Source organism: Antechinus flavipes, chromosome 4, assembly GCF_016432865.1.
Source record: "Antechinus flavipes isolate AdamAnt ecotype Samford, QLD, Australia chromosome 4, AdamAnt_v2, whole genome shotgun sequence".
Lineage (NCBI taxonomy): Eukaryota > Metazoa > Chordata > Mammalia > Dasyuromorphia > Dasyuridae > Antechinus > Antechinus flavipes.
Genome location: NC_067401.1, coordinates 203,119,497 through 203,141,848, shown reverse-complemented (window position 1 = coordinate 203,141,848; position 22,352 = coordinate 203,119,497). Strand labels below are relative to the sequence as shown.

At 39.2% G+C, this 22,352-nt stretch overlaps 2 long non-coding RNA genes across 4 annotated transcripts in view; one reads left to right on the top strand and one right to left on the bottom strand.

Annotated features, from left to right (window-relative positions):
* Nucleotides 1–22,352, top strand: part of LOC127561721 (uncharacterized) — a 169,080-nt gene that overhangs the window by 50,144 nt on the left and 96,584 nt on the right. Inside the window, exon 1 of one of the 2 annotated variants that reach the window (XR_007953514.1) lies at nucleotides 6,096–6,136. The exons of the other annotated variant lie outside the window; for it this stretch is intronic. This is a non-coding gene — a long non-coding RNA (uncharacterized LOC127561721). Of the gene's footprint in view, nucleotides 1–6,095; nucleotides 6,137–22,352 lie in introns of those variants that run through there. 2 annotated transcript variants of the gene reach the window in all.
* On the bottom strand, nucleotides 3,786–5,993 carry LOC127561720 (uncharacterized). 2 transcript variants are annotated; one of them, XR_007953508.1, is made up of 3 exons: nucleotides 5,802–5,993; nucleotides 4,908–5,053; nucleotides 3,786–4,346 (listed from the first exon to the last, which is right to left on the bottom strand). It is a non-coding gene; the product is annotated as an uncharacterized LOC127561720 (long non-coding RNA). The 2 variants fall into 2 exon arrangements; XR_007953507.1 differs by having other exon boundaries at nucleotides 4,908–5,039; nucleotides 5,802–5,992.

Here is a 22,352-nt window from a genome sequence, read left to right as displayed (position 1 = left end):
GAGGTCATCCACGGCACCTAGGTTATTTTCTTATTAGCTCCTTGCACATCTAAGGCTTCAGCTCCCTATTATCCAATTGTGTTCTAGCATTCCCAGTCCAAAGATCATTCTTACTGAGAGGTAGAAATAAAATGAGAGTTGAGCAGCTGTGCCTTCTTTTAGTAACCTGTTACTATCTCCCCAGCCCCAGAAGCAGCCCTATCCTTTCTTTGATCTTACTCTTTTCTCCAATGTGCTTGCCTTCTAGCTAGATAACACAGCACTTGATAGATATTTGACCTGGAGTCAGGAATACATAGATTGAAATATAGCTCGGCTTTATGATAAATGTAAACTGTATGTTAAAGTAAACTCAATTGTAAAGTGGGCATAGTAAGAGTACCAGTTACCTTACAGGATTTTCTTGTGAACTATTTATAAAGTACTTAGCACAATACCTAGCATATAGTAGGTGCTTAATAAATGCTTGTTGGTCTTCCCTTTCTCTATTTTTTTTTCACTGTTAATTATTCTTAGTTTTCCTCTTGAGTCTTGGCTCCCTCTTTTGCTTTTACACACTTTATGCTCTTCTTAAGAGGGCTATGCCATACTTTTGTATTCATCTATCATTATTTATGCTTGCTGCTGTCTTCCATATATATGTCTTTTAAACATGAGTTTCTTATATATCCACATTGGTCTTTTAAGACAATTCCTCTTTCTTTTCATCATCAGAATTGTTTCTTTTCTTGTCAAATCTTTATCCCTTTTGGGAACCCACTCATCTTTTTTTTCTGAATCCTTTGAAATCGACTCCTGCCAAATCTGAAGGATATGGCAGGCTATATATTGGACTTTCCTTCTCTATCAGAAATTCTAAGATGAAGTGGTCACTCCCTTCCAAGGCTTGAAGTGGTCACTCCCTTCCAAGGCTTGCATTTAATTTTTTCCCTTAGTCACAGACCTTTTGAGTAAAAGTTATATCTAGATTAGTTTCCCCCCCTCCTCATTTGCATCTTTTGAAGGATGAAATAATTAAGGTAATTCAAGAATTATTTAGTGGTTATGCTTGAGCAGAAAGCAGAGGCTTTTGCAATTGGAATCCCCTCTTACTATTTCTATGTCTATGCCAGATTGTGATTTATTTCCTGAATTCCTCATCTATTTCCTTGTTCTGTCCAGGTGGTCTGGAGTTTATTCTGATGACAATCTCATTTCTATTTATGTCTCCACTAGTTTTCACACACAAGTGCATTCATTGGTTCCAGCATTTCCTCATGTGTCCATATCTTCTTAATAAAAGCAGTACTATTATTACTATTCTCTCCATGTCCCATCTTCTTTATCTATCTTGTTCTTTTTCATTTTGTTATAATTTTACAGGACCATATTCTTGTGTCTCAGTGATACTGATAATTATGAGGTCAAGTTTACCTCCTTGCACTAAAAACTCTTAGTTCTACTTGCTTATTAAACATATTTTGTGCATTTGTGTATAGATATCTGAGGTCATGAGCAACTAAATAGCTCAGTGGATAGAATGCAGTACTGGAATCTGGAAGATTCATATTTTTGAGTCCAAATCAGATGTCAGACATTAAATAGCTTTGTGTCCTGGACAAGTCACTAACTTTGTTTACCTCAGTTTCCTCATCTGTTAAAATGAGCTGGAAAAGGACATGGCAAACTATTCTAGTATCTTTACCAAGAAAACTCCAAAGTGGGGTCAACAAAGAGTTGGACACAATTGAAAAATAACTAAACAACCACAAAAATCTGTGATATTTTTCTTGGTAACTTTATGGCTATATCTTTGAATTGTAATTTAGCAACTGTCCATGATTATATATAGCTTAATGGATAGACACACATGGAGTTTTCGCCTCCTTTCTTTTCAGATTAAATCCCTTTTGATTAGATTTGCAAAATAACTAGTCAGACAAATACATTCTTACCAGCCTTTGGTAAAGGCACTCCATCTCAGATTGGGGGTTTATTAGTCCAATATTGTATACTATATTCCTTGCACACCTTTATTTTAACTAGATGTTCACACTTTTCAAAACTGCCTTTTTGTCTAAAATCTTTGCCATTGACTTGTAGAAATGATGAAAACACTGCTTCCCTAAGATTTTCAGGGTTTTTTTTTTTACATAAAATGTTATAATCTTTAGCAGTATTATCTAGATTCCTTCTGGCAATATTATTTGTAGTTATAAAATCACTGAGAGTGGGGAGTAGGCATCTGCTGCAGTGTCCTAGGAGCTTCTCCATCATATTTTGGATATATGTCCTCGAAAGAGCAGCCTTTTGTTGTTATCAGACCAACAAATAACTATATTAGTATCCCTATCAGTAGGGTTACCAATTACCACTGTTTACTCTGTCTTTTCCTGACCCTAACTGAATGATCTCTTATCTAACATTGCTGTGAGAGCTACATCATCATTGACTGAAGTGGAAACAGCTGCTTATTCCTTATGGGGTCTAGCTTCATCTTCAGGAAGAGCCTCTTATTTGCTGCTAAGCTGCAATTTCAATGGCCCTCATTCTTCCCTTCTCTTCTCTATGTACTATTTCTTTCTCCCTCCCTCCCCCACCTCCTGTCTGTCTGTCTGTCTCTCTTTTCCTCTCTCTTTCTCACTTGCTCCTTTCCTTCCCCCACCTTCTTTAAAATAATTCTTTATTCTTTCCAATAATCTGAGACTCCCTAATCCTTTTCTTTAACTTCTTTTCTAGGAGGAAGATCAGTTTGTGCAAAGATCAATTACTTGATTTTGACAGAAATATGAAATTTGCATTCAGGTCACTGCAAATTCTATTTGGAGGGCTAAGATTGAGGTTCCTCTGTTACTTATCACTCATGGTAGCCCCATCTATATTTTATTTACCTTACCAAGTCCCTTTCTCTTTTTTTTCCTTCTTCAGCTCTGCCTTTTTCTTCCTTTTCCTCTGAGTTTTTCTCTTTGAAGTCTTTTTCTCTGAAAAATGAAAGAAGATGGGCTAGACCAGGGTTTCTTAAACTTGTAACAGTCATCACTCCTTTTCACCTGAGAAATTTTTTACTTTTCCCTGATTTGTTTATATAAAATAGGTGTACAAATCAAACATTTTATAATAAGTAATTTTGGGACTCTCACATTCAGGTGCAGACTTCCATATGGGGTTGCCACCCATAATTTAAGATGCTGGGGGCTAGACTACCACCTTCACTCTTTTTGAGCTATCAATTTAGGATCCTTTATCTATGGTCCTTCAGTGCTAGATCCTACTTTTTCAGCTTTGAAGAATCCTCCCAACCCTTCCTTCAATTTTTTCTCAAGTCCTGCCATAGTTTATCCTCTCCAAATTCAAATTCTGGCTTTCTTTGCAATTCTCAAACCTTCACACTTTCTTCACAATTTTCTTTTCTTCAGCTCAAAGTCTTTTCCTGCTCCTTCTTCAGCCTAATCTTTCCCTCATCTAAATGGGAAGCAGAATATTTTGTTAGTTTCCACATCTGTAAAATAAGGGGATTTGATAATTTAAAACTCTTAATTACCACCCAATTTGAAATTCTGGGATTCTCAACTATGTGACCTTGCCAAAGTCACAACATATCTCAGTGTTTTCATTTGCAAATAACCTTAAATGCAAGCCACATGTAATACTTGGATGAAATGCTTATTCTATTGAACCACCTATGATGATCAAATAATATAATAATCACCAAGTATTAGACACACATAAAGTGTTATTTTTTTAATCATTTCTACACATGATGAATTCAATTATGTTCTTCTCAGTCACAAAAGAAAGACAAAACATTGTTGCATCAAATACTACACTTTATTTTAAGGGGATCGAAGATAGGAGAAGGAGAAGGCAAAGAGGACTGTTTTTTCTTTCTCCACCTCGGAAAGCTGGAACCTAGACATTCAATAGGAGGGTTGTGAACCCTTGGAGGGTTGGTCTTAGGGATGGTAAAATGAAAGGGTTGGGGCCAAACAGGCAGTGGAACTAATTGTCGTATGGTTGGAGGGTTTCTCGGAGCTTGAGATCTCCTCCCAGAAGGAGGAGCTGGAGATCCAGTCTGGGGTGTTGTGTGAAAACCCGATGGAGTTGCAAACCTAGTTGGTGGTTGGACCATGGTAGGTCCTGACTCGGGGATCTTTGGGGTGGTGGCCCGGGAAGTGGCTGAAGAGGGGCGGGAGTTCAGCACAGACTTTGATCTCAGGACACATCCACAAAAACAGGGAGCAAAAATAGGTGGTAGAAAAGAGTCGACATCACGTCTTTGCCCACTTGGATCCAGTCCTGGTGGGTTACCTAAGGGAATGCCTAGTTCTGTGAGCTCTTGCTCCAAGTCTTCAAGTATCCATCCTCTCCTATGAAATATGAAATGGGGGAGCAGGGAGGAAGAAAGGTGAGATTTGTATCTAGACACAGGGAGAGAGGTGAGAAAAAGATTAGATGATAAGGACTAGATCTGTGATTTTATTAGTATAGTTATCCCTTCCACATGGTGACTTTTCCTGTATAGAAAGGGTTGGCATAAGAAATTAAATGAGAATTTGGGAGGGTTGTAGAAGCTGAAATTGGCACAAAAGCCAGCAGATGACAGGAAAAAAGTTTAGAAACTCAGAAATGCATTATATATATATATACACATACATATATATATAATATTATATAATATCAATCCAAATTTTATAATAAGGTACTGTACTATAAACACCTCATAAAAGAAAAAAATTCAGACTTCTCTGGTACAAAGAGAGGGCCAAAAATTTTATGTGTTTTTTCCAGATGGTGGGGTGCTGTGCCCCTAACCCCCATGATATGGAAAGGGATAACTATATATGTAACTACATGTGGAAACTCTTTCTACGAGCAGAAGCAGACAGAAGGAAAGGAAGTTAGCTGGAGAATGAGCTGTCCATACATACCTTGAACTGTCCATACATACCTTGAACTCTTCCGGGCTAGTGGGGCTTCTTCCTCCAGCAGTAGCCCATAGTCAAGAGGAGGCTGTTGTCTTGCATGGTCCCCACTCATTTTCTCTTAAAGAGAGAAGTGAACTAAGAGAGGAATTCTAAAGTTTAGAAAAATGAAAGTAGAAAATAGAACTAAATAGAAGGAGCTTCTGATCTACATTTCATCTCCCATTTCTGAGCTTTGTTCAGGTTTCTCCATACTCTTCCTTCAAAATTTATCTCAACTACAACCTTTTGTATAAGGGAATCGAGCTTTTTTTGTGTCATGAATTGCTTTGGAGACTTGTGAAATTCCTGTAATATCCTTCTTATGGTTTTAAATGCATAAAATAAAATACATAGAATTAATAAGGAGTAAAATTTAAATAAAGATGCATTTTTTCATCCAAGTTTATGCACCTAGTGATATCTGGGGGATTAGGGGGTTGGTTCATAAACCTTAGATTAAGAATTCAGTTTTACATGAAATTTTCCTGGATACTCCCACAACTGCTAGTGCCCTCCCTCTATAATTACTTTGTTTTATAAACTTTGTATTTATTTATTTATTATTTATAATCTCTACACATTGCACATATTTATATGTGTTCTTGTTAGAAAGTGAAGACTAGGTATTATTCCATCATTTATATTTTTATCCCTAGTGTCTAGCACATAATAGGTATTCAATGAATGCTTGTTGATTGATTAATTTTGAATCCTGGGAAAAGAAGGAAAGGAGGACTCTTGATGGTCCAAAATCCTCTCCATCTTTCTAGCATAAGCATTTCACCCCCTTCTCCCTGAACCCACCATCTACTCTACGGCTTCTTGACCTTTATTCTCATATTCCATGAAATTACTCACCAAATGGATTAACTTTGTTCTTTTCTGGCTCAGTGTTTCTATTCATGCTGTCTTGAAGGCCTTTCTTCTATCTCTCTCTTTGTGAGAAGCTCTTTTAGGGCCTAGATCATACTAACCCCATGAAACCTTTCTGAATAGCCCATCAGAAAGGTTCTTCCTGACCCCTTGCATTCAGATAGTATTTGTGTGTATCATCCTTAGAGATCATATTTATGGTTTGCAAAATGATTGCCTCACAACAGCCCTATGAGGTAGGCAGTGCAATGATTGTTATCCCCTCAGAGCCGACATGGAGGATCACTGAGGCTGAAAGAGGTGAAGTGAAAGGGCTCAAGGTAAGTAAGTAAGTCTGGGGGCTTTTAACCATATATCCAACCAAATCCAACTCAATATAATTCAATCCAACCCAACAAACATGGTGCAGAACTACATGTGCTCACTTTATGTAAGATCTTGTGCTTGGTGCTGGGGATACAAAGACAAAATGAAAACCACTCTTTGTCACTGCTAGATATATGCACCTTTAAGGAAAACAGAGACTTCAAGGGTCTCATATATACCAAAATATTCATAGCAGCATTTTTTGTTGGACAAAGTACTTGGAAACAAAATAGATATCAGGTGAGAAACAGATAAGCAAATTGTGGTACATAGATATGATGGAATGTTCTAAGATATATTATGATGTAAGAAAAGATGAACATGAGGGGAGCAACTAGATGGCACAATAGAGCACTGGCTATGGAGTCAGGAGAATCTGAGTTCAAATACAGCTGCAGACCCTTATCAGCTGTGTGACTCTGGGTACTAGAACCTAAACTGTTGTTGAACATGATGAAGGCAGAGAAGCATGGGAAGATTTTATGAACTAATACAAAATAAGTAGAACCAGGAAAACACCATTTAAAATTACAATTAAAATTTGAATGAGATATTCTTAAACTGGGCAACTGTGAACTTTTTAAAAAATATTTTAATTATTTGATTTTCATGTGATTGTTTTGCTTTGTGATTCAATATATTTTATTTTATGCATTTAGAAACAATATTCTGGGCAAGAGGTTCATAGGTTTCACAAGTCTACCACAGTGCAAGATATAAAAAATGTTAGGAACCCCAGATGTAAATGGAGACCACAGCAACAACAAAAAAAGGGAGCCCTGTATAATTAAGAGTGGCTAAGCCTGACTGAAAAAGAATTGAGAAAATTCACCTGCCTCCTTTCTTTCTAATATAGAAGGACTATGGGTATGGAATATTTCTTATACCTTCAGATTTCATGGATATGGACATATATAAATATATATAGAAAGAAGTTTATATAGGTACTGCTATTTGCTATTTAAATACGTATGAGTATCTATATGTGTGTGTGTGTGTGTGTGTGTGTGTGTGTGTGTATCCATTCCTTCCATACACACATATATGCATATGCAGCCAGGTGGCACAGTGGATAGAGTTCTGGGCCTGAAGTCAGGAAGACTCATCTTCCTGAGTTGAAATCTAGCTTCAGACACAATAGTTGTATGACCCTATTTGGCTGTTTCCTCTTTTGTAAAATGAGCTAGGGAAGAAAATGGCAAAGTACTCCAGTATCTTTGTCAACAAAAAAAGGCCAGGTGGGATCACAAAGAATTGGGCATGACTAAAATGACAGAACAAGAAAAAAAATTTATATGTATATACACCGAAACGACAGAACAAGAAAAAATGTTTACATATATCTACATACCTATCTCTGTATTTCTATATATCTATATAGAAATGAAAGTGATGTAAAAACAAAAGATATCAATAAAAAATAGTCCTTACCTTCGAAGGAATCTATACAAACGTGGAATGTGACATGTGAATAAATATATACATAATAATTTAAGGAAGGAGATCACTAACAACCAGAGGATGAGAATAGGCTTCTAAAGCACTGGAGCTGTCTTTTCAACTAGATTGAAAACTTCCTCACAGCAGCGCATTTAGGGTTAGCAGTGGAGACCTTTTATTATACATCTCTAAATTTTCTACAGAGTTTAGCACTTATTACTGAGTTCACAGCAGATGTTTGGTAAATACTGGCTGGCTGAATGAATGAATAGCAAATCCAGTCAACCTCATCCTACATATATTTGGGGATGGGATGGGATGAAGGAGATCAAAGGGAGAAGGAAGCAAGAGGAATGAAAAGAGGAGGGTAGGCACAGTAGAAAGGTGATGCATTTGGAATCATAGAATCCCTTTTCAAACTTCCTTGGCTTCTTACTACATGTTCAAGAGCTTGAGAAAATCACCTAACTCAGGTCCAGTTTCTTCACTTGTAGAATGAGGAGTTGGACAAGACATCTTAGAGGGCTTCTTCCAATTCAAAATCTATGAGACAGACAGACATACACACACAGAGAATTAATAAATGTTCCTTGAATTTCACTTAACTAGGTTATTGATGACTCCCACATCACTTCCCTTTGTATAGATAACACAGAATACATATGGGGCAGCTAGGTGGCTCAGTGGATATAGAGCACTAGCCCTGAAGTCAGGAGGACCTGAGTTCAAATCCGACCTCACAACTTCCTAGCTGTGTGACTCTGGGCAAGTCACTTGACCCCAATTGCCTCAGGAAAAAAAAATACATAGGACCATAGATTTGGAGTTGGAGGCAACCTAGTGTGAGCTAGTGTGGTGGAAGCCAATTTACTTCTCATAGCCTCAGTTTCTTCCTGTGTAAATGGTATCTGCTTCACAGATTTGTTAAATGAGATGTAAAGCACTTCACAAGCTTTACTTAGGCTGTCATCAAAAGGAGAGAAATGGGCTAGAGCTCTTAAGTATTTCCTTCCAGCTGAAAAATTCTATGAATCCTGCTACCGCTTTTCCTGCAAGCTCATCTTTCAGAAATGTCTGGGTCTCACTAGCTTAGGCTTCCCACTATTGACTTGAGATCAACTGTTGTGTGGAGGAGAACAAAGAATTATTTTCTTTTTGCTCAGGATTTCCCAATTCCCCCAGGATTGTCAGACATGTTAACTTACCCTCCAGGCCTCTGAAGTCTTTTAGGAATGGGGCTATAATAAGGGGTGGAGGTAAGGATGAAGGAACAAACTTCACAATGTCCAGGCTTAATACTTGTGATGCCCCAACTCAATGAACAGAAGTCCTCTGCCTTTTCCATCACAAGCCCTACTGGAAATAGTTTGCCAAGATGAGCTCAGCACCACCCCATTACTTCTGCTGTGAGAAGTCAAATCAGCCGAAAGAAAAGCAATAGAAGACTAGAGATGGGGGTGGGGGTTCAACCAGGATCGAACCTGAGAGGCAATTTGTTTTTAATGCTGTCCAAAGACCCTGGATCTTTGAGTAGTCCATTAATTGCTACCTAAGTGGGCCCGGACAGGTCTATTGACCTCTCCGTTCAGTTTTCTTTATTGGTAAAATGGATGTGGGTAGTTTGCACTATAAATACCTCACAAGGCTGTCCTGAGAACAGCGCCTTGTAAATTTTGAAGCGCTATAGAAATGGGAACTATTATCAAGAGTAATTCCAGCCGTGGTTGTATAGGTAATTGCAGCCCAGCAGACCAGTCTGCTTGTCTCATTGCCACTGTTAACGCGCTCTTTCCCTCTCCCCTTAGCTCGTAGCTCTACGTCCCAGCCCTTGGCCCCCTCCCGGGGACGCTTAACCCTGTTTACAGGAATGGGAATTTGCATGATGAAAATAACCCGGGCTCGGGCCGCTATTTTACTGCCTTTGGCACGGGGCTCGGAAAAAGCGGCTGCATAGTCAATTACTGGAATTTTTAAACACAAATAATATTTTATGGGATCAGCGGGCTGGCGCAGCTCCTCCGCCCACGAACAAGCCTCATTGTGCTCGCAGGCTCCGACGGCCGCCAAAGCTGGGCCCGGCCTGGGCAGGTGCAGCGGCGGGGCCTTAGCAGGGCTCTGGGCGCCACCCACCCTTCATTTCAACCCCTGCCCAGGGGAGGGGCGAGGATTCAGTGGAAAAGCTAGGAAGTTCAGTAACAACCTAATGCTGTGGAGCGGACCTAAGATGGGTCTAGTGGCTAGAAAAGAATGGCTTTTTAAGACCAAGAGTCTGCATCTTTCAGCGCTCCCCTTTATTCCTCCCCCTCCCCATCTCTTGGGCTCACCTGCAGTAACTGGGCCCCAGCTCAGCCTGGAAGCTGTTAGCTGGTAAAGAGGGAACGCCCAGTCCGGCCTCTCCCTGACTCCCTCCCCACCGCTCCCCCTTTTCCCCCCGCCCGACTCTGGCGGGCTCCCCACCTCTCTGGCACTGGGGCCAGCCGCGCCGCGCCGCCTCCGGAAGGCCGGCTTCCCGGAACGGCCCGAGGGCGTCGGGGAATCCGCGTTGGGGCGCAAAGCCCAGGACTCTACCCTTCCCTTCCACTCCACCCCCTCCCTGGTGCCCTAGGGGACAGGATGCTGTCCCCCTTCTCGGAGAGATTGCTTTAGAGGTGAAAGGGAGGCCAGATTGGTCCACAGACTGGGGAGAAATTCCTACTAAGAGTTCAAGGCGCCCAGACAATCCTGGAGATTGGCCAAGGGAACCCCAGAAGCGACTTAATTTAGGTGCTTACGCTTCCAATATTCAGGTTGACGAGACACTTGAGTTTTTGTCCCTTAGAATCACTGAATGTTAGGGCCTGAAGCGACCTTGGAACGAGTAAAGTCCCAAACAATCTGTAAATTGTCGAAGCTGTAAGAATTTTTAGAACATAGAATGTTGGAACACAGAAAATAGATATTATTGTCTAATACACAAAACGTTGGGATCTTAGGACATGGAACGTTGAAATTCGGAAGACACAATTTCAAGATCCGAAGGGACCTTAAAATATAAACCAGTTTGAGGATTTGGAACAAAAAGTATCTCTGGTGGAAGGGGCCTCAGACCTTGCGAGTCACTGGCCTCGAGTTTTTTTTTTTTTTTTTTTTTAATCTGGAAAATGGAAGTGTGAGACACTAGAATCCCTTCTCCTTCGAAACTTCGAAATTCCACGAAATGTCGAAACGTGGGGTTTAGAAGCACGGAACAAGACGGTCAGAGCTCATTTTGCAAAAGAGGAGGAACCTGAGGGATAGAATGAGGGAAGAGCCCAGGGTCATCCATCGAATTAGTAGCAGATCCTGGCAGGACTTAGTCCAAATAGCTTTCCATCACAGAGTGCCTAAGACTCCGTTTGTCATTCTATCACCCACAACCCAGTTTCAGCGCCAAGATTCCTCTCGCACCCTCCCACTACTTCACTACCACCTCCCCCCTCTCCTCTCTCTTCCCCCCCCCCTCCCTGCAAAACGCAGGGTTAAGCAGGAGCAGGTGTGCAGCCAGATGCCGATGACCACCCTCCTCCCACCACCTCCCAGTCCTGTCCGCCAGCCCGCCTCCTCCCCCGCCCACCAGCTCTATACCAAACAGACCCAAATAAAAGTGCTATTGTTGCTTGGGCTTTCCCCCACCCCCTTCTTTCCTCCACCACCTGGAGCAAAGCCTGTTTGCCTCTTCACCTGCCCCGGGGTAGGGCGGGGGTTAGGGGGAAGTGAAGTTGCCGGCTCTAGAAGTCACCCGGGAGGGGGACATCCGCCCGGCCCCTCCTCCCCTCTCTCACTCCAATATATTAGGCTCGGTTCTAGGGACCAGAGAGAAACTCTTCGCACTCTATCCCGCGGTGCAAGAGACTAGGACGAGAAGTTCTTCGTTATGTACACTGATCATTGAACTTCCCGGGCACCCGGCAGTGCACTGCATAACTTCTCTCCCTCTGCTATTTGTCTCCGACTCCCGTCTCTTCTCCCCAAGCTAATCTAGTTCATCATCCGATATGCAGCTAATATGCAGCCGGGCAAGAAAGTAATAGAACCCATAAGTGTAAATGTAAATCTCTTCCATCCCTCCCCTCCTCGGTCCAAGTTTCCACCTTGTGCAATTCGTGTTTTGAAAGAGAGAAGATCCCTTAATCATCTTTTGCTTCTCCCTTTCCTCTCCTCCTCCACCGTCTTCCACCATCACCACTCCCCCCCCTCCCCCTTCCCCAAGCCGGCGGCTAAGCTGCAAGGTTAAATAAATATCTGACTGCAGCTTAAGGAAACGAGTCAAAAAGAGTTGCTAGAGAAGAAATCCAGATCTCCTTTGGGACCCTTTCCCTGCCCGCCCGCCTGCCTGCCTGCCCGCCCGCCACCGCTCCTCCCAGCCTCTGATTTACGGAGAGAGACGTCCCCACCCTAAATTCTGACAACCACTACTGCCCATTGCCTCGAGATTTCTCCACACTCACGGCTCTAAGACCTTGAGGACTTGGAAAGACTGCTCTGCCTTAGATTTGGGACTACTTCCCTAACCACAGAGTTTGATGACCATATTTCCCTCTTATTCATCTCTTATTTACTGCAAAAGAGTAAACGGCTGTAAACTAATGGAGGGATTCCACTGTACTCCTGAACTAGAATGGCAGTTCTCCCAACTCTCCTAGTTCTACCTTTATTGGGGTGTGAAGGGAAAGGTGAGGAAAGAAGAGAGAAAGGAGCGGAGTGTGTTTCCCGAGTGTGGAGCATATACATGCAGATGAGCAACTTGGTGCAATAGAAAGTAGTGGTATTAAGCTCCTGTTATGTGCCAGGCACCGTGTTAAGTACAGAGGATACAAAGAGAGGCAAAGCAGTCACTACCTTCAAAGAGCTCACGATTTCAAGTGAGAGACAACAAAGATGTATCTATCCCCCCATTCCCCCCCAAATATATTCAGAATAAATAGAAAATAACAGAGAAGGAATCAGAGTTAAGGATTGGGAAAAGTTTCCTGTAGAAGATGGGATTTTAGTTGGGAAGGCAGGGAAGAGGAAGAACAGGCATCTGAGACAGGTAGAGAAAATACTCAAGCCCCCAGAGATGGAGTGTGTTGTGTATGAAACAGCAATGAAGCCAGTTTCATTGAATCACAGAAGCGGGGTAAGGACAGGAAAGGGAGGAATTAGATTATGAAGGGTTTCAAAGGCCAAACAGAAGATTTTATATTTTATTCTGGAGATAGGGAACTATTGGAATCCATCGAGTGGCATGGGAAAGGGGTGTGTGTGTGTGTGTGTGTGTGTGTGTGTGTGTGTGTGTGTGTGACATGGTCAAATTTTCAAAGAGGAAAATCACTTTTAATAGCTGAATGGAAGATGGATTGGAGAGGGGAGAGACTTGAGACAGACAGATGAACCAGCAGGCTATTGCAATAGTCCAAATTTGAGGTGATAAGTGCCTGTATTAGAAGGGTGGCAGTATCAGAGGATAGAACAGGGCACATTAGAAAAATATTGCAAAAGTGAAATCTATAGAACTTAACAGATTGGATGTAGGGTGTGAGAGATAGTGAGGACTTGAGAAGGGTATATAGATTGCTAGTCTGGTGGTACCTTCAACAGTAATAGGGAAATTGAAAAAGGTGAGGATATAAGAAGACAATGAGTTCAGTTTTAGACATATTAAATTTAACACAGAACATCCAGTTGGAGATGTATGAAAGACAACTGGAGATGTAAGACCAGAGGTCTGCAGGGAGTGAATATATAGATTTGAGATTGATCAGTATTGAGATGATAATTAAATCTATGAGATTATCAAATGAAGGTAGTGTAAAACCCAGTCAGTGGGCTTGACTTGGATGAGTACCTAGCAGAGGAGATTGAGAAATCAGGAGAGAATGGGTATTCTGAAAACCTAGAAAAAAGAGAGTATCAAGGAGGAAATAGTGATCAGCATTGTGAAAAGCTGCAGAGTGGTCAAGCAAGAATAGCTAGGATTGAGAAAAGCCTGTTAGATTCAGAAATTAATACATCATTGGTAACTGGAGAGAGAAATTTTGCTGGAATGATGAGGTAAAAAAACAGGATTGCTGAAAAGACAAGGCACCTATTTTAGACAGCCTTCTCTCTTGAAGAGATATAAACCAATAGGGAAGATCAGAAGATCAAGTTAGAGGTATAGTTTTTTGCTTGTTTATTTTTGTTTTTATTGGTTTGTGTGTAGGTGTGTGTTTGTGTTTGTATATGTGTTGTGGATAAAGGAGAATAGGCATGTTTATAGGCAGTAGAGAGAAATTGAAGATAAGAGAGAATGACAAAGAGGACAGTTTATTGGAAGAGATGGAATGGAATGAGATTATTTGTGTAGGGAAAATAATTTGCCTTGGCAAGGAGAAGAGACACATCTTTGCATGAGACTAGAGTGAAGGAGGAAGTAGCGGCTAGTAGCAGAAGGCATTTGGGTGATATTAGATAAGGAGCAAGAGAGAAGAACTCATGGTGAAAAGCCTGGATTTTAAGGCAAGTTTCTCATCTCAGAGGGTGGAAGAGAGGGAGTCACGGGATATTTGAGGAGGAATGAAAAAATTTGGAAGAGCCACTGTGGTGTGGGCATTAATGAGTTGATAAGGGAGCATCACTGAAGTTTCTAACATAATTTTGTAAAAGACCTAATCAGAATAATTTCTTGACTAGCATGTCTCAAGAGACAAATGTCTTCATTGAAGTTCTGTTGCTAACTAGCTATGGAATCTTGATCAGGTGACTTCCTATTTTGGAGCCTCAGTTGCCTTTTCCGTAACATAATGAGGTTAGATTCATTATTTCTTCAGTCCCTCCCAGCTGTGACATTCTAGGTGTTCTACCATTCTTCATTCTAAGGTCCCTGTCATTCTTTGCTTCTTTTCTGGGACTCTAAGTATGGAAATGGATTGGAGCATGAGGTGTCCGATTATGCCTTGAGTTGAATCCTGAGTAGTCTCTTGTCTTCTTTTCAAACCAAGAGCTAAGGCAGAACACCTTGTTACTATTAAAGGTACTGGCCTGAAGGGAAATATTGAGGACAAAGTTTCTAAGGACAGCCAACTGTCCTTACAGAACTGAGTAATCCTGAGCAAATTATTGATTCTTCCCAGGTTTCAGCCTTGACTATAAAATAAAAAGGTGGGATTATCTTGATCTATGGGGGGTCCTTCCAATTCTGGAGCTATGGTCCATATCTGTGGAGGTTGGGATGGGAGCAAAAGATGATAGGTGTCAATCAACAAAAATATATTGTTGGGGCAGCTAGACAGCACAGTGGATAGAGCACTGGCCCTGTAGTCAGGAAGACCTGAGTTCAAATCTGGTCTCAAACACTTAATACTTCCTAGCTGTGTGACTCTGGGCAAGTCACTTAACCCCAATTGCCACAGCAAAAAAAAAAAAAAAAAAAAAAAAAATATATATATATATATATATATATATATATATATATATATATGTATATATGTATACATACATACACACAAGTGGTTATTGTATGCTAGGCCTTGTACTAAGTGCTGAGGAATAAGGAAAATTGAGGAGACAGGGGTGAGACCACAGGATAATGGTTCAGACTGTGTAAAGGATTAAGTCTGATATTTTGGCTGTTTTTTGCCTGGTACCCTTAACTCTCCTTTATTGGGTAAGTTCATGAAAAAGAGAGACATGAGCTATTCCTGGATTTACTTTGAATTTCAAGAAGGGATTAGAACCAGAAGGAAATTCAGAGATCATCTAGTCTGGTCTCCTTTTACAAATGAGAAAGAAGTTGAGGTAGAAAGAATCAGGCATGTCCAAAGGCTTGTTCAAATTCACATATACAATAAATCTTAAGAGATAGAATTTTAGCATGTTTTCTACCTCCATAGGCTCTCTCTCTGTATGTGATGCATACATATATAATAACATTTTAAAATATAGCTTTATTTCATTAAATATTTAGCCAATACATACTTTAAAAAATATTTTTAAAATTTGAGTTCTAAATTCTCTCCCTCTCTTCTGCCTTTCCCCCACCCTTTCAGAAAGAAAGGAATATTAATTATATGTATGAAATCATGCACAACATATTTCTATATTGCTGTGTACAATGTCCTCTTGATTCTGCTCACTTAATTTTGCATTAGTTTCTATAAGAATTCCCAAGTTTTCTAAAACAATTCTGCTCATAAGTTCTTATGAAAATAGTATTCTATTACAATCATATACCACAAGGTGTTCAGCCATTCCCCAATTGATAGGCATTGCTTTGATTTCCAATTCTTTGTCACCACAAACAGAACTGAATAGCTTTCAATTGTTTCCATTTATTAAAGGGCAGCACTGTACTACATACTTTACCATTATTTCATTTGATCATTACAATAACCCTGGAATTATAGTATTATTATTTTCCTCTTTTACAGTTGAGCAAACTGAAACAAATAGAGGTTAAGTAACAGAATCCTATAGTTAGAAAGTATATGAGGTTACATTTGTGTGTAAGTGTATATTGGTGTCTGATTGTATCTATATGTCTGTATGTGTGCCTTGGTATCTAGTGGGTTCATACATTTATTCAACCATTTCTCAAACTTTTATTTTGCACTTTGCAAGCTACAAAGTTAAGATGTTGCCTTGCCTCCTGGAGCATGTAATCTTAAAGAAAGGATGCACCACCTGTAAATTATGCAATACCATGTAATAAATGCACAAAGACTAAAATGCAAAATATAATAAAAACATAAGACAAACAAAACAAAACAAAACAAAAAAGGAATTGTCAACTTAGGAAAGAGCTCATTTCTTTTCTCTGAACCTCAATTTCTTTTCTGAAAATGAGATAGTTACAGAAGATGTTTTTTACTGCTCTTCCCAGCCCTAAATCCTCTGTTCCTTTATTAAAGAGAACTTCTAAGAAGAAAACATTTAAGGTAGGTCTTGAAAGCTGAGTAGAATTTCCTAAAGTGGAAATGGAGATGGGGTACATCCTAAGCAAAGACAAGAGTTGTGTCTTTCTCTGAAAGGGCGTTGATGCCTTTCTCTCTTTGTATCTCTGTCTACAGGTATGTTGTATTGGTGTCTAGTTGTGGCAGTGGATCTATGGTGTGTATAGCATTGGGTTATGATTTTGTGTATTCTGAATGTCCCATCTCTGTGTCTCTGGAAGTATGCTCCAGAATAGTTAATATTTCTATGGGTAGAATAGTGTTAATATAAGACTATGCTGCTCTGTCTCTTTCTCATCCTTTTCTTCTCTACTGATTCTATATCAAGGTTACTTAATATAGGGATTATGAATTTGTTTTTGTTTTTGTTTTTGTTTTTATGAATTTGTTTTTAAAAATATTTTCAACATAACCAATATAGACACATTTTCAATAAAATTGACTTCCTTTGTAATCTTATATATTTAACTTTGTGCATTTATAAACAATATTGTGACAAGGAGCTCTTAAGTTGTTCCAAACTTTCAAAAGGGACCATGACTCAAAAAAATTTAAGAATTTATTTTATTTTTGCATGCAATAGGAATTAGATGACTTGCCCAAAGTCACACAACTAGTAAGTGTCTGAGGTCACATCTGAACTCAAGTCTTTCTGACTTCAGGGCCAGTACTCTATCCACTAGGCTGCCTAGGTGCCCCAGGATCTTAAAGAAACTGAAACCAAAATCACCCCAACTTCTCTTGCCCCATTTGACCTTCATCCCTTCTTAAATTTCTGAATTGTAGTTTCCCTGCCTAGATGAAATGCTTCTGCCTCTGTCTACTTCTGATCTTCTTTGCAGACCGAGGATTGTTTTATTTGTGTTTGGTGGGTGAGGTGAAGAGAGGCAAGCCCCAGAGTTCTCCAGTTCTTACCCCATATTTCTTTCAAACTCAGAAAGAACTTTAGGCAGAGGCATATCTGCTCCCCCTAGTGGTCCTGACCAGAAGAGTAGACCTTTCCATCTTGAGAACCATAACTAAGTAATAGAGGTAAGAAAAGAACAGAAGGAAATAGGGAGGGATATAAGGAAGATGTATATGGCTTTAGACAACATGGCGAATTAGGCAAATCCTAGAATGATATTTCATAACTAGATCTCTAGTTTAATACACATATTTTTGTAGCTGAATAAACTAAGTCTCAGAGAAAGAAAATGTTTTGCTCAAGATTGAGTGACTAAGCTGGATCTGGAACCCATTTTCTATCTCCATTCCAGGGCTATGTAAGTGTTGTTATTTGAACTATTTTGAAAAAAAAAACTTAACCTGATGTATAATCCAATAAAATTTGGTGCTTTTTATCTGTGTGATCTTGGGCAAGACTCTCAACCTGTTCAATTAAGTGATTACAGTTTCCTGACGTGCAAAATGAGGGACCTGAAATAGATGTCCCTTCTGGCTCGATGGACAATCTAGGACAATCTGTCCTATAAATTGAAGATGATCACATTGGGGAAGAAGAGGAAGAGGTCAACTTTGTCAATCACACTCTTCCTCCAACTCTCTAGCTGATCTCAGCATTTAGTGATAATATGAAAAACTACGTTGGGCCAAGTCAAGCCAACAGATAGTTATTAAGTACTTACAATATGCCAGATAGTTATTAAGTACTTACAATATGCCAGAAACTACGCTGCTCCCTGGGGATACAAATGCAAGGAAAACCGAACTCATATTGCATGGGGGTGGTATGGGAGTCATGGGAGAATCATGAGCAGAACTAGAAAGTAATGAAAGAGTAAGCATAGCTAGTTGGTTACTTCCTTAATATCACAGTTTTAGGAGGAACTCTCCACTTGGAGGAGAGCTTTCTAGGATGAGAAGATTGTATGGAATAATAGAGAAGTGAAAAGGGGAGCTGGTAAGGATCCATTTTTTTCCTTTTAGCATTAAAGAGTATGTAGAGTAGATAAAGTATTGAGCTTGGAATCAGAAAGATTTGCATTTGAAATCTTACCTTGGATTACTTACTATCTAAATATTAAATCCTAATAGCTACTAACTAGAAGATGGATCGTGGGTAAGTCATTTAAGTCTTACTTTTCTTATCTGTAAAAATGGGAATGAGGGAATGATAAAAACTACATTTTCAGATCCTAAAAGAACAACAAGATATGATTGTTGAGCTCTAGTCTATGATATCTGAAAGATTATGGAAAATAGAAAGGTTACTCAAAATTGGAGGACAAATGTCTAAATTTTCAAAAATGTAAAAACAAAATCTCCAAGCTACAAGCCAATGAGTTTGACTTCAGTTCTTTGGAAGGTCCTAGGATGGGTCATTAATGAATTGGTTGGTGAATGGGAAAGGGATGCAGTGAGGATAAATCATCAATATGGATTTTTATCAAGGCCAGATTATTCCAGACTAACTTTATTTCTTTTCTTGAGAGTGTAATAGGCTTTGTACATGCCCAAATCACCTAGCATGGAGGCACCCTGGTGTAAAATGTCAGGGAACTTATTTTGGGAGAAGACAATGCATTCCCTTGTGAGTAGGAGCCATCTATTCTGCTGGTTGGGTAACTTAAAAAATCTGTATCTTTAAAATTATCATTTCTTTTCCAGTGGGTAACATGGTCAGGAGATCTTGATAGGCTAGAGAACTGAATTGAATCTCATAAGATGAAATTCAGTAAGGATAAATGTAAAATCTTATAATTGAGTATTTAAAAATCAATTTAACAAGTATAGTATAGAAGAAAGAGGCATGGTTACATAGCAATTTTCTTAAAAAGTTCTGGGGATTTTGGTAGACTATTATAAACTCAATATGAATTAGCAATGAGATGTGGCAGCTAAAGATCTTGCATTTGGAGAGGGGTACAGCTTTCAGGACAGAGAGCAAGTAATATCTACTTTTTTATATATTGTCCTCATTAGAGTTCATCTAGAGCATTGTGTTTCGTTTTAATCATCATAACTTGAAAAGGACAGTGTTTAAAACTGGAGAACATCTGGAGGAAGGTAATTAGGGCAATGAAAGTGCTTGAGTCCAGGAAATATGAGGATCCATTGAAGGGACCTGAACACTTTGGGATGGAGAAAATTCAAAGTCAGGGAACAAGGATAGGAATGATAGCTGGCTTCACATATTTAAAAGATTGTCAAAGGGAGAAGGAAGGAGACTTGCTTTGTTTTGTCCCAGAGAGCAGAACCAGGAAATATGAATAGAAGTTGCAAAGAGGCCAATTTAAATTTGATGTCAGGAAAAACTCGTCATAATTTAGGAGTCCAAAAGTTAAATGAAGGACATCTAGAAGTGGTACCTTCCCCACTTGAAAATCTTCCACCAGAGACTGAATGATGACTTGCATAGGTTATAGATGGATTCCATCTGTGTGTGGCTTGGATTAACTAATCCTGGCTCCCTTCCAACTCTCAGATTGTGTGAATCTATAGCACAAAACTCACAGGGTAAATGAGATAATATATGTAAAGTGTTTTGAAGACTTTAGAGTGCTATGTAGTGTTAGCTATTAATATTATAAACTCATGATGAACTGAAGAGACTAGTATTCATTATTCCATAATATAGATATAGATATAGAAATGAACCCAGTAAGCAAAGTTACTGGAATGGTTTGCCATTTCCTTCTCCATCGACTTTTACAGATTAAGCAATTGAGGCAACAGGGTTAAGTGACTTGTCTAGATTCACATGGTTAGTAAATGTCTGAAACTGAATTTGAACTCAAATCCTTCTGACCTCCAGGGCTGATACTCTATCCAGTGTGCCAGCTAGTTGCCCTCATTAGCTAAATACCTCCTACCTAAAGTAATCTGTAGTCAGCTAGGTGATACAATGTAGAATGCCAGCTCTAGGGTCAGGAAGACTCATCTCCTTGGGTTCAAATTATCTGTAAAATGAACTGGAGAAGGAAATGGCAAACTACTCCAGTATCTTTGCCAAAAAAACCCCAAAGGATCACAGACTCAGACATGACTGAAATGACATAAAATAGTGACTAACAACAAAGTAACTTGAATTGAAAGATAAATGGCTTAAAGATTGACTAGGGTTCCTTATTTTAGAAATGAAAAGACATAAGTTCAGAAAGTTTATACAACTCACCTAAGTTCACATACCTAAGTTTAGATGCAACTGTGTTGCAAATCAAGGTCTTTTAGCTCCAAATTCAATTACTTTTTCCACTATATAATGCCATCTCTCAATGAGGGGTGCCAATTTTGAAAGCAAGTGAGAAAAACCTGGGTTAAGGAAGTGTGTTGTAGTGGAAAGAATACTACACTTTGAAACTGAAGACCTATTTTTAAATCCTGACTGTAACCAACTAGCTTTGTGATCTTGGCTGAAATACTTTTCTTTCTAGGATTGAGTTTCTTCATCTGTAATGTGAGGGAGGTTCTTATGGAATGCTATAGTTCCTAAAGAATTGAACTTGAGGATCGCTCAAAGATCAGTCAATGGATGTATGGTGGATATTTTAAGTGCAAAACATTACAACTAAGAAATTAGGCAAGAGAAACATTGTGAGAAATGTCACTGAAACAGATGACTAGGAGAAAAATTTGGGCCAATCACATAGTAAGAGCCAGTAAGATGTCATGTCCCATTGGTATCACTGCAATGTATAAAAAACAAGACAAGGATGGGTGGTGATCTGCATTGTTGAGGGAGTTAACTGTCATCACTGAGATATTATAAAGAGCATATATTTATTGGAGCATAAAATGAGTGTTGGATTAAATGGTTTCTGAGATGCTGTTTTAACTTTAACATTGCATCATTCTGGTTCTATGCTAGGGGAAGTCACTAGCTGCAATCCTTTTTACTGGGAGAATGAGAGCTGGCATATAAGGAGAGTTGTTTAGTCATTTTCAATCGTAAAAGACTCTTCATGACCCATATGGGCAAAGATATTGAAGTGGTTTGCTGTTTCCTTCTATAAGGAGAATAGATAATCCTAATAGATGGAAGCAGGAATGGAATGGAGTAGGAGCCAAGTTAAACCCCATAAGCTGATCCTACCTCTGACAAGTTATATTAGGAAAAGAGTATTCTATAACTCAATTCTAGGTGATTTCAACTTTTCTCCTTGGTTGTCTTAGTAGCAGAATTTTGAAACTGATGACTTTACATGTAGGCTATGTGAAATAAGGATATCCTATTAGTTGACAACTACATCAAATCTCCATCTCCTCAATCTGATACTTGACTACCTTCTCATTCAGGTTCTAAGAAAGCCAAATTATATGTTCTGATATCACCTCACAAATTAATAAATATAGAATTACTTGCTTCTCAGTTTATTAAATAAACTGAAAAACCCTCTTTTCCATAAACTTTTAGTAATCTTTTTTCTTAAACCACTTAAGACTCATAAACTTAATGATTATCTTTGTTACCAGATATACAACTTATTAACAGTAACAAAAAATAAAGCAAAGACATAAGTAATTATGTATCATATACCGATTCACTTCTAAACATCTACTGCTTACTTCTCCTCAACTGTTGGAAATATAGTCCCACCACCGTTTTATTCTCTCAAAATGGCAGTCAAAATCTCCCGAGAATTCTAGTTAGTATAGCTTCTCCACAGCATATTCAGTTCTCAGGAAATGCTGCTTCAAGTCTTTCTCAAAAATGACAGTTAACTCCCTTCTGTCAGTCTCTCAGGAAAGAAGTTGTTTTAGTTCTTTCTCTTTCTAACTCTCAGTTTCTTTCTAGTCATGACAGTTAATTCTCAAGATAACAATTAAGCTATCTTTCTCCCAAGATTCTATTCCCTCT